This window comes from Leuciscus leuciscus (genome assembly GCF_965113295.1).
Source record: "Leuciscus leuciscus genome assembly, chromosome: 25".
NCBI classification, from domain to species: Eukaryota; Metazoa; Chordata; class Actinopteri; order Cypriniformes; family Leuciscidae; genus Leuciscus; species Leuciscus leuciscus.
In genome coordinates, this window is record NC_138724.1 from 6,719,758 (window position 1) to 6,737,327 (window position 17,570).

General features: G+C 40.9%; 1 protein-coding gene across 2 annotated transcripts in view; it reads left to right on the top strand.

The window, feature by feature from the left end:
• wwox (WW domain containing oxidoreductase) overlaps positions 1-17,570 on the top strand; it is a 250,708-nt gene that overhangs the window by 35,355 nt on the left and 197,783 nt on the right. The window lies entirely within an intron of this gene.

Here is a 17,570-nt window from a genome sequence, read left to right on the forward strand (position 1 = left end):
ATTTATATGATCAAAAATACTGTAAAGACTGTAAAATATTATTACAGTTTAAAACAGATGTTTTCTGTGTGAATATATAGTAAAGTGTAATTTATTCCTGTGAATTTTCAGCATCATTACTCCAGTCTTCAGTGTCACATGATCCTTCAGAAATTATTATCATATGATGATTTGATGCTCAAGAAACATTTATGATTATTATCAATGATGAAAACAGTTGTGCTGCTTCATATTTTTTTTTAGTGGAAAACGTGATACATTTCATTTAAAAGTTTGGGGTAAGATGGATTTAATAAAAAAAAAAAAAAAATTTTTATTCAACAAGGACGCATTAAATTGATCAAAAGTGACTGTAAAGACATTTTTAATGTTGCAAACCCTATTGAAGAATAAATATACCAAAGTGTATTTGAAATATGTTTATTTTATGGCAAGTATACTACAGATATGTTAACATATTTATGTACTTAATATAAATACCCTGCAACTCTAAATTGTTATACTTAAAGTCTGCTAAATTGGAATAACTAATTTTGTACTTAATGCACTTTAGTTGTCCAGAAATAGTGCTGAAGTTCACCTTAACATTAACTTAAGTATATGTTATTGTGCTAAAGTGGAACTAAATTGCAAGAATACTTTAGGTACAATTGAACTTTCTTGCATTTAAAGACTGAAATTATAGATCATACTATCCTTAGTGATATTAAACACATTTAGGCTTAATATAAAAAAAAAAATTACATTGTGCAATAAAGACCACTCCAAATAAAGTTTAATTATAATATGTATATCAGTAAGTCTTGAGCGATATGTCAGTAAATGTGTTAATGGATTTGTAGTATACTTAGAGTGAAATAAATGTATTTTAAATACATTTTAGTTTTGTTTTGTTTTCCACTGGGGAAAATATTCATAAATATGTTCTTTTGAACTTTTTCTAATCAAGGAATCATGAAAAAACATTTATCACAGTTTTCAAAACACTGAGCAGCAAAAACTGTTTTCAACATTGATGATAACCTTTTTTTCTTATAATTGACAACCAATATAATTGCTAATAACTGAGCAGCAAATCAGCATATTAGAATGGTTTCTGAAGACTGAAGAAATTATGCTGAAAAATCAGCTTTGATTACAGGAATAAATTAAGTTTTACAATATATTCACACAGTTATTTTGGTACAGTAACACTTAATGCCGATGGTCTACTTTAGACATTCTACTATTTTACATGTAGTTGCAAAGTTGGTCACTTTAGATTTGGGTCCATTTCTCACTATTAAATAACTATTACTTTCGATTTTTGCCTCAATAAACTCATAATTACTGCTTATTAATAGTTAGTAAAGGTATTGGTGTAAAGGCATGTAGAATATGATCATGCAGAATAAGGCATTAATATGTGCTTTATAAGCACTAATAAACAGCCAATATCCTAGTAATCTACATGCTAATAAGCAACTCATTAAGAGTGAGAATTGGACCCTAAACTAAAGTGTTACCCAAAGTTACTTATAGTTAGTGAGATGACTAAAGTTGAACCATCATCCTTTAACATGTTCTGTGTTTGATGAAGAGCTGTTTCCACGATCTAGTCACAGACTGTGTTGTGGACAGAATAAGCTTCAGCTTCAGTACTAGAGTCAGTGTGGACTAGTGTCCGTGTGCACTATAGAGTCAGTGTGGACTAGAGTCAGTGTGCACTATAGAGTCAGTGTGGACTAGAGTCAGTGTGCACTCGAGTCAGTGTGCACTATAGAGTCAGTGTGCACTAGAGTCAGTGTGCACTAGAGTCAGTGTGCACTATAGAGTCAGTGTGCACTATAGAGTCAGTGTGGACTAGAGTCAGTGTGCACTATAGAGTCAGTGTGCACTATAGAGTCAGTGTGGACTAGAGTCAGTGTGCACTAGAGTCAGTGTGCACTATAGAGTCAGTGTGGACTAGTGTCAGTGTGCACTATAGAGTCAGTGTGGACTAGAGTCAGTGTGCACTATAGAGTCAGTGTGCACTATAGAGTCAGTGTGGACTAGAGTCAGTGTGGACTAGAGTCAGTGTGCACTCGAGTCAGTGTGCACTATAGAGTCAGTGTGCACTAGAGTCAGTGTGCACTAGAGTCAGTGTGCACTATAGAGTCAGTGTGCACTATAGAGTCAGTGTGCACTAGAGTCAGTGTGGACTAGAGTCAGTGTGCACTATAGAGTCAGTGTGCACTAGAGTCAGTGTGCACTATAGAGTCAGTGTGCACTATAGAGTCAGTGTGGACTAGAGTCAGTGTGCACTATAGAGTCAGTGTGCACTATAGAGTCAGTGTGCACTATAGAGTCAGTGTGCACTAGAGTCAGTGTGGACTAGAGTCAGTGTGCACTATAGAGTCAGTGTGCACTATAGAGTCAGTGTGGACTAGAGTCAGTGTGCACTCGAGTCAGTGTGCACTATAGAGTCAGTGTGCACTAGAGTCAGTGTGCACTATAGAGTCAGTGTGCACCATAGAGTCAGTGTGCACTAGAGTCAGTGTGCACTATAGAGTCAGTGTGCACTATAGAGTCAGTGTGCACTATAGAGTCAGTGTGCACTATAGAGTCAGTGTGCACTAGAGAGTCAGTGTGCACTAGAGCCAGTGTGCACTATAGAGTCAGTGTGCACTAGAGTCAGTGTGCACTAGAGTCAGTGTGCACTAGAGTCAGTGTGTACTAGTGTCAGTGTGCACTATAGAGTCAGTGTGTACTAGAGTCAGTGTGCACTCGAGTCAGTGTGCACTCGAGTCAGTGTGCACTATAGAGTCAGTGTGCACTAGAGTCAGTGTGCACTATGGAGTCAGTGTGCACTCAAGTCAGTGTGCACTATAGAGTCAGTGTGCACTATAGAGTCAGTGTGTACTAGTGTCAGTGTGCACTATAGAGTCAGTGTGCACTCGAGTCAGTGTGGACTAGAGTCAGTGTGCACTAGAGTCAGTGAGTACTAGTGTCAGTGTGGACTATAGAGTCAGTGTGTACTAGAGTCAGTGTGCACTATAGAGTCAGTGTGCACTAGAGTCAGTGTGCACTATAGAGTCAGTGTGCACTCGAGTCAGTGTGCACTAGAGTCAGTGTGCACTATAGAGTCAGTGTGTACTAGTGTCAGTGTGCACTATAGAGTCAGTGTGGACTAGAGTCAGTGTGCACTAGAGTCAGTGTGCACTAGTGTCAGTGTGGACTATAGAGTCAGTGTGTACTAGAGTCAGTGTGCACTATAGAGTCAGTGTGCACTAGAGTCAGTGTGCACTAGTGTCAGTGTGCACTATGGAGTCAGTGTGTACTATAGTCAGTGTGCACTCGAGTCAGTGTGCACTAGAGTCAGTGTGCACTAGAGTCAGTGTGCACTATGGTGTCAGTGTGCACTATAGAGTCAGTGTGCACTCGAGTCAGTGTGCACTAGAGTCAGTGTGCACTATAGAGTCAGTGTGCACTAGAGTCAGTGTGCACTAGAGTCAGTGTGCACTATAGAGTCAGTGTGCACTAGAGTCAGTGTGCACTATAGAGTCAGTGTGCACTAGAGTCAGTGTGCACTATAGAGTCAGTGTGCACTATAGAGTCAGTGTGCACTAGAGTCAGTGTGCACTATAGAGTCAGTGTGCACTAGTGTCAGTGTGCACTAGAGTCAGTGTGCACTAGAGTCAGTGTGCACTAGAGTCAGTGTGCACTATAGAGTCAGTGTGCACTATAGAGTCAGTGTGCACTAGAGTCAGTGTGCACTATAGAGTCAGTGTGCACTATAGAGTCAGTGTGCACTAGAGTCAGTGAGTACTAGAGTCAGTGTGCACTATAGAGTCAGTGTGCACTAGAGTCAGTGTGGACTAGAGTCAGTGTGCACTATAGAGTCAGTGTGCACTATAGAGTCGGTGTGCACTAGAGTCAGTGTGCACTATAGAGTCAGTGCACTAGAGTCAGTGTGCACTAGAGTCAGTGTGCACTAGAGTCAGTGTGCACTATAGAGTCAGTGTGCACTAGAGTCAGTGTGGACTAGAGTCAGTGTGCACTATAGAGTCGGTGTGCACTAGAGTCAGTGTGCACTATAGAGTCAGTGCACTAGAGTCAGTGTGCACTAGAGTCAGTGTGCACTATAGAGTCAGTGTGCACTATAGAGTCAATGTGCACTATAGAGTCGGTGTGCACTAGAGTCAGTGTGTACTATAGAGTCAGTGCACTAGAGTCAGTGTGGACTAGAGTCAGTGTGCACTATAGAGTCAGTGCACTAGAGTCAGTGTGGACTAGAGTCAGTGTGCACTATAGAGTCAGTGTGCACTATAGAGTCAGTGTGCACTAGAGTCAGTGTGGACTAGAGTCAGTGTGCACTATAGAGTCGGTGTGCACTAGAGTCAGTGTGCACTATAGAGTCAGTGCACTAGAGTCAGTGTGGACTAGAGTCAGTGTGCACTATAGAGTCAGTGTGCACTATAGAGTCAGTGTGCACTATAGAGTCAGTGTGCACTATAGAGTCAGTGTGCACTAGAGCCAGTGTGCACTATAGAGTCAGTGTGCACTAGAGTCAGTGTGCACTAGAGTCAGTGTGTACTAGTGTCAGTGTGCACTATAGAGTCAGTGTGTACTAGAGTCAGTGTGCACTCGAGTCAGTGTGCACTATAGAGTCAGTGTGCACTAGAGTCAGTGTGCACTATGGAGTCAGTGTGCACTATAGAGTCAGTGTGCACTAGAGTCAGTGTGCACTATGGAGTCAGTGTGCATTCAAGTCAGTGTGCACTATAGAGTCAGTGTGCACTATAGAGTCAGTGTGTACTAGTGTCAGTGTGCACTATAGAGTCAGTGTGCACTCGAGTCAGTGTGGACTAGAGTCAGTGTGCACTAGAGTCAGTGAGTACTAGTGTCAGTGTGGACTATAGAGTCAGTGTGTACTAGAGTCAGTGTGCACTATAGAGTCAGTGTGCACTAGAGTCAGTGTGCACTATAGAGTCAGTGTGCACTCGAGTCAGTGTGCACTAGAGTCAGTGTGCACTATAGAGTCAGTGTGTACTAGTGTCAGTGTGCACTATAGAGTCAGTGTGGACTAGAGTCAGTGTGCACTAGAGTCAGTGTGCACTAGTGTCAGTGTGGACTATAGAGTCAGTGTGTACTAGAGTCAGTGTGCACTATAGAGTCAGTGTGCACTAGAGTCAGTGTGCACTAGTGTCAGTGTGCACTATGGAGTCAGTGTGTACTATAGTCAGTGTGCACTCGAGTCAGTGTGCACTAGAGTCAGTGTGCACTAGAGTCAGTGTGCACTATGGTGTCAGTGTGCACTATAGAGTCAGTGTGCACTCGAGTCAGTGTGCACTAGAGTCAGTGTGCACTATAGAGTCAGTGTGCACTAGAGTCAGTGTGCACTAGAGTCAGTGTGCACTATAGAGTCAGTGTGCACTAGAGTCAGTGTGCACTATAGAGTCAGTGTGCACTAGAGTCAGTGTGCACTATAGAGTCAGTGTGCACTATAGAGTCAGTGTGCACTAGAGTCAGTGTGCACTATAGAGTCAGTGTGCACTAGTGTCAGTGTGAACTAGAGTCAGTGTGCACTAGAGTCAGTGTGCACTAGAGTCAGTGTGCACTATAGAGTCAGTGTGCACTATAGAGTCAGTGTGCACTAGAGTCAGTGTGCACTATAGAGTCAGTGTGCACTATAGAGTCAGTGTGCACTAGAGTCAGTGAGTACTAGAGTAGGTGTGCACTATAGAGTCAGTGTGCACTAGAGTCAGTGTGGACTAGAGTCAGTGTGAACTATAGAGTCAGTGTGCACTATAGAGTCGGTGTGCACTAGAGTCAGTGTGCACTATAGAGTCAGTGCACTAGAGTCAGTGTGCACTAGAGTCAGTGTGCACTAGAGTCAGTGTGCACTATAGAGTCAGTGTGCACTAGAGTCAGTGTGGACTAGAGTCAGTGTGCACTATAGAGTCGGTGTGCACTAGAGTCAGTGTGCACTATAGAGTCAGTGCACTAGAGTCAGTGTGCACTAGAGTCAGTGTGCACTATAGAGTCAGTGTGCACTATAGAGTCAATGTGCACTATAGAGTCGGTGTGCACTAGAGTCAGTGTGTACTATAGAGTCAGTGCACTAGAGTCAGTGTGGACTAGAGTCAGTGTGCACTATAGAGTCAGTGTGCACTAGAGTCAGTGTGCACTATAGAGTCAGTGCACTAGAGTCAGTGTGGACTAGAGTCAGTGTGCACTATAGAGTCAGTGTGCACTATAGAGTCAGTGTGCACTAGAGTCAGTGTGGACTAGAGTCAGTGTGGACTAGAGTCAGTGTGCACTATAGAGTCGGTGTGCACTAGAGTCAGTGTGCACTATAGAGTCAGTGCACTAGAGTCAGTGTGGACTAGAGTCAGTGTGCACTATAGAGTCAGTGTGCACTAGAGTCAGTGTGCACTATAGAGTCAGTGCACTAGAGTCAGTGTGGACTAGAGTCAGTGTGCACTATAGAGTCAGTGTGCACTATAGAGTCAGTGTGCACTAGAGTCAGTGTGGACTAGAGTCAGTGTGCACTATAGAGTCGGTGTGCACTAGAGTCAGTGTGCACTATAGAGTCAGTGCACTAGAGTCAGTGTGCACTAGAGTCAGTGTGCACTATAGAGTCAGTGTGCACTATAGAGTCAATGTGCACTATAGAGTCGGTGTGCACTAGAGTCAGTGTGTACTATAGAGTCAGTGCACTAGAGTCAGTGTGGACTAGAGTCAGTGTGCACTATAGAGTCAGTGTGCACTAGAGTCAGTGTGCACTATAGAGTCAGTGCACTAGAGTCAGTGTGGACTATAGAGTCGGTGTGCACTAGAGTCAGTGTGTACTATAGAGTCAGTGCACTAGAGTCAGTGTGTACTATAGAGTCAGTGCACTAGAGTCAGTGTGTACTATAGAGTCAGTGCACTAGAGTCAGTGTGGACTAGAGTCAGTGTGCACTATAGAGTCAGTGTGCACTAGAGTCAGTGTGCACTATAGAGTCAGTGCACTAGAGTCAGTGTGGACTAGAGTCAGTGTGCACTATAGAGTCAGTGTGCACTATAGAGTCAGTGTGCACTATAGAGTCAGTGTGCACTATAGAGTCAGTGCACTAGAGTCAGTGTGCACTATAGAGTCAGTGTGCACTAGAGTCAGTGTGGACTATAGAGTCGGTGTGCACTAGAGTCAGTGTGCACTATAGAGTCAGTGCACTAGAGTCAGTGTGCACTAGAGTCAGTGTGCACTATAGAGTCAGTGCACTAGAGTCAGTGTGCACTAGACTCAGTGAATGCAGTGCTGTCGTCCTCTTCTAATGACTGCCAGTGGATGAAGGTTAAAGAGTTCACTGCTTTTTACCTTGCTTTATTAACTTGCTGCTAAACCCTTCATCTGTTAGGTGCCAATGGGATTAATTAAAAGAGTTAGGCAAATAATTACCATGAAAAGTTCATATTACTCAATTAAATGACGTGTCCTCTTTATTTAATTAGAAATACAACGTCGAATGGATCTAAAGCACTGAATCAAGACTGATTCAATGTCTCAATACATTTATCCTAAAGCTGCTCTTCAGCCATGAAACATTGTCGCATATATAGTTTGATATATATGGTATATATGTCAAATTATTATATATTTTTTTAACATATATTTGATGTATTTACATAAATGATATACATATTAGATATGATGTATATTTAGTTAAAATGTCTGGTATTCAATTTATTATATTGTAATAATTGTTATTTAAAAATTAAAATAATGTAATTTTATTGTATAGTTGTGAATCAGTAGCCTTTTAGCTATCGTTGAGTAAGTTATTTCATTATAAATATATAAATATATATATATATATATATATATATATATGTATATATATGTATATGTATATGTGTTAGACTTGTAGTCAAGACCGCCTAAACCGAGACCAAGACACTACCAAGACCAGAGGGTATCAAGACCAAGACAGACCAAGTCAAGGCCGAGACCAAGTCGAGACCGGAGGGGAAAAAAAACAGACTAGTGTTGAAGCTAAGCTATAACTTGTATGAATTCAAGAACAGCAGCATACTAGGGTTCAGCCGCAGTTTACATTCAATACATATTAGACGGTATTACTTCAACTACACAGGCAGAACAATACAGAGACAGACCATGTCATGTGTGTGACTGTGAGCTCACTGTAAATGTTTTTGCAGACTGGGTGAGATCAACTATGTGTAGCAATTGCATGACGGCTGTTACTGCACTATTAGAGGATTGAGACTCCCTTAACTTTTGTGTACTGTTGAGGACTGACATGACTGGTACTGACTGGTTCATCTGACAAAACATCAAACACCTCCAACACCATCTTGCTCCTCCAACAACTGTCTAAAGAATGAGAAATATGTAACCAATTGAAATTATACTTAATGTGTAGATGAAATCGTAACATCAAATTAAAGATACACAATTATAAACTTGGATTAGGCCTAATGTTTAGTCAACACAACGGAGATATGCAGATGATATTTTAAAAGACCATTTATTTAGTCTAACACCATCTTAAATACAATACTGTAATCAAACAACACACACACACACACACACACACACACACACACACACACACACACACACACACACACACACACACACACACACACACACACACACACACACACACACACACACACACACACACACACACACATCAAAGTCACAAATTCATCTAAGCAAATGCCTGCCTATCTCTGCCGATTTCGGAGTCTCCAAATGAATCAATTCTGCAACTTTTAAATACATAATTCAATTTTTTAAAACGAAATTATAGGCTTAAGTGCAGGAGATATATATATATATATATATAAAATGAATACTAGCATCAGAGCCAAAAAGATCAAAAATGAAATAAAAAAGGCATCATTAATGAGGCCTTTAACTATATTAATGAAGTATTTTTACTCTATTAACAGATGCGTGCTTGTTCAGAACAGTGATTTACGGCACAACAGATATAGACTAAAAAGACAGAGATTGATAGAGAAGACGCAGGTGAAATGTAAGCCTCGGTCTCTGGCAGAGCAATCACCCAACAGCATGAGCGCTTGTGTTTGTAATATACTCTGGGACTGAGCTTTACGGCTTCATTTGCTCAAGCCACTCGCATACATATTTAGCAGATTGTAAACATAGGGCCACAGGAATGAGTAAAAAGCTCAATACATCACCCATCTTACAAGATAATCCAGCTATCATTACAGTGGCGTGTAGCCGGGCTCGAAGATTTAAAGCAACTTGTATTTTCACAGACTCATGAATCAGCCAGATTAGGAGGAGGATTAATTTAAGAAGTGCTAGGCTCTGTTTGATGGAAAGAAGAGAATTAGAGAAACTAGTAATGGGGTTTTCTCTCTTTTTTTATTGCTATCATTTAAAATGTTTTTTTAGACTGTCATTTGTAGTGTGTTAATTAAGTGAGATTTAATTTAAAAAATATTTATCAATGGTTATAATAATATTGTATACCATTTCATATTTTTAACCACTATATATGTATATATACCTCCTATATTGAATATAAATTCAGTAAACCTAAAAACATAATTCACATAATTGTACATTCAACTGCTTTCATTACTGGAATTTAATTATGTCAGTGCTGTTACTGTTAATTAAAGCCAAAACTATTAAAAATCTTTTTAATAAATTATTATTTAAAATAAAATAAAAACTAAATATTTTAGATGACAAACTTAAACTTATAAATGTTGCCTTGGCAACTAACTGAAATAAAATAAGTTGAGGTAGGAGTACTAACATTTTTAGTACTTTATTCCCTAATTGGATTGAAATCCTCTTTAAAAAAAAAAGTACAGTGGCACCATGATCCACTGTTGGTATCAGATGATATTTGAAACATGATACTTAAAGGTTGTTCAAAGAATACTAAGGTAAAGAAATAATAATAATAATAGTAATAATACATTTTATTTATGGGAGCCTTTCAAGGACACCTTACAAGTACACTAGAATACATTTGACACAAGTACAATAAAACACACCAAACAGAATAAGATATTCTAAAAAGATAACTTCTGAAAGACTATTCTGTTAAATGTATCAGTACGTAATAGTTCTAGTCTTTTTATTTATTTATTGGAGAAATATATTGAGTACAATCACGACTAGACGCTTGAGATCCCATGTCAGTCAACCGCACTGAAGGTTGTACCATGGTACTCAAATACCATGATTTTGCCATCTATCCATAACACATGGTATTACCGTAGTACTGTTCATTTCACTCTTGGTTTTCCCTCCACAGTTACAAGCTGCCGCAGTTCTCTGATAGTCTTTGATATCGCTCAGCTCTGGGGCCTAAACTCCTACTAGCGTAATCCGGCTTTCCCTTTCCACTCACTCTCACATAAAACAATATTAGCCTTTCGTCCCCTGCAGACCTTGGACACAATAACCACTTTCGTTTGGAGGAAAACACACCCAAACACTCTTGACACCTCTGGGCCATCCAGTGCACCATGGGTATGCGGCCGGCTACAGGTCAGGGCAAACGGAAAGTTTGTTTCTTTTCTTCCTTCCTCTGATCCCTTTTTTTCTTCTTCCTGCAACCTGGAGACAAAATGAGGGCTTAACCTGTAATGTTCTGTACAAGTCCCCTGGTGGCAGTTGAGCTTTTAGTGGGGGGAAATTACAGCGCTGCCAGGCTCTGCTACGCTCTGTGGACTGAGACCGAGTCTACTGCGGTTCGTCTGTATTACACGGCCATACACAGAGCCATGAGAGGGGAGTGCACTTATGAAAGCCTACTGGTCCGGCCAATTTGACAAGAAATCTCAGTGTAAATGCATGAGGAATGTGTTCCATATTTGGTCGAATTTTTGTTTCTCTTTCAGACGTGAATAAGTTCTCACAGTAGATCCGTGTGAAACCATTTCTAACCTATCAAGTCTTGACACTTGTAAATGAATGCTCCTCTACTTTACAATTATGTATACGTGGTGGGAAACCTCGCCTCTAACCAGCCAAACCATGTGCCTTGCCCCTGATATAAAGCAGGCTAATTTGTCCTCACCCCTTGGCTCCGGTTGTGAAGAGCTACGCGGCCAATGGACGTGCGTCTGCTTGGCTCTCATTAATTTTTCCATGGCCTGTGATGGATAGTTTGTGTTTATTCTCTGCTGGAGTCCTGCACGCTGAAAATGACTCATTTTAAAGCATTACATATTCATACACTGGGCTAGCATAGTGCAGAGAAGTGAACTAATTGTTCATAGAAAGGTGGTTTTGATTAACATAGGTCGATTCACACACATCTCTCTGGAGGTGAGCACAGCTGCCAAGTCTTGCACCTGTTTTATCAACCTCAGTGCTAATGTGCTAAAAATGTTCCGCTGTTTTTAAAGACAGGTTTGTCACATGCAGTGTTTAGCAATTATTAGCATATTAGCAAAAATAAAAACTATTCCCTAGATCCCTAAGTGTGAGTCGGTATATCATGAACACGAATTCAGGCACTAGCAGAGGCCTTGATCCAAGCATTGGCACACTGACGACTCAATTAATTAACATGAATTTATCAACAAGTTTGATGTTGACACACCATATGTCTTGAGAGGCCTACAGGGATAGTTCACTATGAACATTCGATCATCATTTACTCACCCTCATATTGTTCTAAACCTGTATGCGTTTATTTCTTCTACCTAACACAAAAGAAGAAATTGTGAAGAATGTAAACAACCAAAAAATACACGTCTGGAACGACATTAAGGTGTGTAAACTGTCCCTTGGAGACATGACATTTGACAGACAGGTGAATGTGGTGAGAAGTCAGTGGTCACTGATTTTTATGGTGCATTCTGGGAGGCGAAAGTTTTAATGTACATGATTTGAGGCATGCCCAACTTTTACATGTAGCCTACAATAAAAAAAAAAAAAGTTTCTAATTAAGTGACCAAAAGAAATGTGAACCGTGTTGAAAAAAAGCAGTTAATCGCATACTTTCCAGACATTTGCAGTCAAATAAGTTATGCTAGCATGACACGGGCGCGCCACGAGGGCAGCAGGGCTAGCCGAAATAGCCTGGGAAACAATGTTTTAAATCATTAAGTTGTCTTTTAGTAGCTGCCATATTCAAGGCCCTGTCCAGATGCTGTTTTAAGATTGCTCTCTCTTAGTGTAGACAGACCTTTAAGAGGCTGAGGAGAAGCCGTAAAGTGGATAGATTGCCCTCGCAGCCTCTGTCTCTCTTTATTGGCTGCGGTAATTGACATATCCTTGTCATTTAGAATCATCCGCGCGTCGCTCGAAAGTTAATTGCTTCCCCCTCCGCATTTGCATGAGCCTCACCTCTGAAGGGCATAGCTGCCCATTAATATTGTGTCATGATGAATTATCACAAATAAAGCCCAACATATTGATTAATGATGGCTGCCGGCCGCTCCCCTTCTCCCCCCGTCTCAGGGAAAGAAAAAAAAAAAACATTGAGGAAAGATTGGGCCAACTCTTCAGAGGAAGAGAGTGCAGTGATGAGGTTTGATTGATAGAGGAAGATGTTGGGGGTTTGGAGTCAGGAGCTTTTGGGATACTGGGGGTCATGGGATATGATGGATATCAATGTCTATTACACCATCCTATCAATCGTCTATTATGTCTGTAATTTATAAATTAAAGGTCCCATATTGTACACCTTTTATTTAAGGTTTTGACGTCCTTAAGAATATATATTTGCGGTATAAGTACCAAAAACCATCTCAATATATTTTTACAGCTCCTTTCTCAGAAGCTCTGCCAAGAACAGGTCGATTTTGGCCTGTCTACTTACTATTCATGAGCCTCTCTTCTGATTGGCCTTTTGTTTTCTGAGTCACCCACCATTGGTCGGGGTGGTGACTGAAGGCGGTGACTGAGTAGTTCTGACATCACACTTTATGCAGGCTGTGTGCATTTGTCTGTGGATCGACTGTTTTGAAACTTGTATGGTAGTTTCATCGCCCCTAGACCTCTGTTATCATGGAAAAAGCCAGGGAATTTCAGTTTTGACAATATGGGACCTTTAATATCTACATTCGTTATTCAGTTTCCTATATTGAGAGCGTTTTCATGCATATCCTGAATTGTTTGTAGTAGAAAAGTGGTCATTTGTTGAATTCGAAAGACCTCAAGGATGTGGAAAACGTCCTCAGAAGTTCCCATAAAGATTCAGTGATGTTTAGATTCATCTACGTATAAATATTGGTGTTCAAGAAGCCGCTTAGGATTTCCTCTTATGAAGACATCTTATTTGAATTGGGAGCTGATTTCCACCAACTATTGCACCTTAAGATTCAATGAGTTGGCAATACCATCAACAAACCTTTATCTTCAAATCCTCTTCCCAAACTAAATGTAGCCAGAAGTTGTGGGAAAAAAATATGGAAGCCCATTCAGGTTCAAGAATGTGCATGAATCAATGTGCTTTCCACAAGCTCTGAAAATCATAATTTGTTCTCTCCACTGGCGATGAATGGCCACTGTCACTGAACAACAGCTTCCCCTCACATCAGTGCCACCCGGTCCCGTCAGTTTACACCCTGCAGCCGGGACTGGAGCAGATGTAAAAGAAGAGAGGGGCTGTAAAGATGGACCTCTGGAAGCGTGTGATAAGGTGCAGCCATAAATTGCCGAATTGGCCTCTCCTCCTGGTGCACAGTGCTGTCCTCAGAGGCCCAGGAAGGGAGTGGACAGGGAAGATGTACTGTCACCGAGAGGAGTGGTCGAACCCATGTTCCGGTTTTAAAGGAAAGTGGACAACGCCATACCCCTCAATCTCCGCCAGTTTGGGATGCGGGACCAACTAAGGAAGCTGCTGCACCTTGACCCAGAAAGGGAGCATGTGTGACTTCACCATCACCTTCACCAATCTCCTCTACGGTTCTGGGAAATGCAGTGGTCGGGCAAGTGCAAAGACGCTGCACATGAACCTTTTGGAAACTTAATTTTACCTATTTTATGTGCAGTCACATTCACTCTGTCTTTGCTCAGCCCACTACAGCACATATTGAAGGCCTTTCTCTGACTGTGAAAGTGTTGATGGTGTTGATGAAACCTGTCAGAAAAGGGTTTGATTATGTTAAAGTCCCCCTGTAGTCAATCATTTTATCCCTTAAAACTCATCTTTGATCAGCAAAGTGACACATTTAAATGTTTTTGCCTTGAAAAAAGATGTCATGCCTTAAAATATCTTGAATGTAACTCGACACCCTTGCCTTATTTAGTATGCGCGGTTCTATGAATATGCAAATGAGCCCCGCCTCCACTCACTCAGCTCAGAGATCCACTGGTTGACGATCACACGTTGATCTGATTGGTTACAAGGTAGTTTGTGACGTCAGAAACACAGAAACAAGGTAGTTTTTGAGACTGTCTTTGGTTCACTGCAGTTTTAAGGAGAAAATACTCAGCAATGGTGTCGACTTATGAACTTACACATGGTTTGTCTTAAAGCGTATTAAAAACACCACATAGACATATAAACAACATTAAAAGCTGGATTTACACCACAGGGGGACTTTAATGAAATTATTTTGACCATCCTGAGAAGACCTTTGAGAATAATGCTTTACTCTCAATTAATCAGGAGACATACTATAATTCAGGTCATTCTAGCAGTGCAAACTTGTATCATAAATTTTCATTGTAATATAGAAATTGCTGCTGCTTTTATGTTTTGTGTCAGTTTTAGACTTCAGCGAGCAGATAACTGCTTCTCAGAGCAGAGAAACACTGACATTCTCCTTCAGAGAGAATAAGTGTGACAACAAGGTGTTGTGTGTCTTATTTCTGCATATGCGTGTGTGTGGATGCCATGCCTGTGATGAATGCAGCTCATTATTCCGTTATAGCCTGCCGGACTTCAGCAGAAGTGGAGAAATGCAGACCTGTCCTCACAGTAAGTTGAGAGACGTGGAGTTCCTCTCATTAATGGCGTCCCACAAGGATCATAAAGCAACAGCTCAAAATGCAAAAAGAGTCTTGGGAGGAGGAGTATATTCTAATGAAGGAAACATCTCCAAAGTCGTTTCGGATATTGGTATGGGCCAGGCGGAGGAGAGGGCCAGGGGAATAGGCAACTCCCTCTCATTTACAAAACTAAAATATTCCAGGATACTGGCGTAGGCCTCTCAAGTTCATTAAGCATGTAAAAGAGCTTCTAATTTTGCAGGAAAACAAAGCCAGCAGTTTTGGGAGGAATTTGTAAGTAATGATTATAAAGTCTAACCTTGTGAAAGAAGAAGTCTCTGCAGTGGACAGGCATCAGCTACACAACCTGATTACACCACAGGGGGAAAAAAGAGACCCTTTCCCAAATGCACTTGATGTGCATCAGTTTGTCCCAGTTTGTCATTTTTATTGTTCAAAAGAGTTATTCCAAGTACCCCCAGTGCACCCTTGCTGCTGTTTGTTTGAAGCCTGAACTGGTGCGTACTTTATGCTGGTTTACTACCCAACAGACCATGCAGCTTGTCATCTCGACCAGTCATAGCAAATAGTTCTGTGGCCAAGAAAAGCATTGTGAAGACTTGCCATTTGTGGTGTTTGTTTAAGTCCCCCTGTAGTCAATAGTTTTATCCCTTAAAACCTCATCTTTGATCACCACAATTACATATAAAAAAAAAATATATATATTCATGCCTTAAAATATCTTGTGTAACTCGACACCCTTGCCTCAGTTAGTATACGCGGTTCTATGAATATGCAAATGAGCCCCGCCTCCACTCACTCACTCAGCTCATAGATCCACTGGTTGACGATCACACGTTGATCTGATTGGTTACAAGGTAGTTTGTGACGTCAGAAACACCAGCGATTTCAAAGCGTGTGTTTGAGACTGTCTTTGGTTCACTGCAGTTTTAAGGAGGAAATACTCAGCAATGCTGTCGACTTATGAATTTACACATGGTTTGTCTTAAAGCGTATTAAAAACACCACATAGACATATGAACAACATTAAAAGCTTGATTTTCACCACTGGGGGACATTAATGAAGTCCTCAATACTGTATGATCAGTCATTCATACAGTCATCAGTCAAAATAAACATTGTTTTGCCCATTTGTGAAACCTCAGCCCAACTTGCTATTGCTCGACTGGACACTTTTGCATTTGCGTATTATCACTCTGTAGGTCTGCACTGGTTTGCGTAATAAAGTGTGGATTTGTGGGACTGCAAGAGTTCAGGACACAGTATTCTGGGATGGGATGGGATGGGAATGTGCTGGCAAAAAGGAAGAAGTCCATGAGATTTACATTTTCCTGGTCAAAATTATGAACATTTTCATGCCTTTTCCTGCACCATTGAATATAACCTTACATTTCGCGGTCTTTTTTTTACAAGTCATGGGGAATTTGAACCGTATGAGAGAAACTGACAGTATTCATGTTCAGGTGTCCTGTATAGGTAGAGTAATAACGTGTTCGGGGACGTGGGACATGCATTGTTTGCTTGTTGTGTTAGAGAATTGCTGCCTTTTTTAGTGTGTCCCTGTCCGTGGTGCTGAAGTCTATAATTGTGAGAGTGATGCACTTTGGGAACCGAAACTCACTTCCAGAATTTTTTTTTTTCGTTCTACAATGAGAGTTTTTTTTTTTCTTCCAAATCTATATACTTTATTTCTCTGTGTCTTCCCTCCCTATATCCTCCTCCCAGCTGATCCCTCATCCCTCTTTCTCCAGAGCGGTTGGGAGAGGGCCCTAACCACCTCCTCATTCATCACTCAGCGTTTGAACCCTCTGCTTTTTGGGCAGAAAAAAGAGGTGCAGCACTTTTTCCCGTTCCTCCGTACTCCCGGCGCTCTTAACTGGTAGTCCACGCTGGATGCAGCCAGCGGAATTAATTGCACCCTGTTACTGGAGATCAGCAAGTTTGTGCGATACGCATGCTGTTCAGCCATATGGCTGCCCACTAGGTGAAGAGTTTGATTAATGTTTCAGAGCCCTCTTTTTTTGTACGATTTTTTCCCTCTTCCTGCTAATATCTGATCCCTAACCATCACAAAGCCCCAGCTCTTTTTTTTTTTTCTTTTTTTTTTTTAGCTCTTTTTGTTTATTCCTCTTTGACTCACGTTTGGCTTACGTATTGCACCTGCCACCTTATGTAATGAATAGCACAACTTTTTCATATTGCAATCCCATGCCTTTTTCTGCTTTTCTGTATGTTTTTATCTTCACTGTATGTAGAGTATACTTTGAAGGTCTTTGATACAGTTCGGTGCTCTCAATGAAAACAAAGTCGGAAATGTTCATCATGGAATAAATAAATTTCTTCTTTTTTTACACAGTTTTCCATGGTCCCGTTATACACAGACTCAGATCTCGGTTTTTCCCATGTCACCTCCTTTGTGCCTCTTTGTTTCACCTTTATTGTTGTAACTATCCCGAAGCTTGTTTCTGATCCCTATACTATCTCTTTCACTAATCAAACTTGAATTGCGCACTTTCTTTTCACAACACCCAGCATTTGAGGGCATTGTGAGGGCATGAGTTCACGAGAATAATGCTAGAGATGCTTGTCCCAATGCCAACTTTGTGGACAAATAAAAAAAAACATAGGATTGGGGATT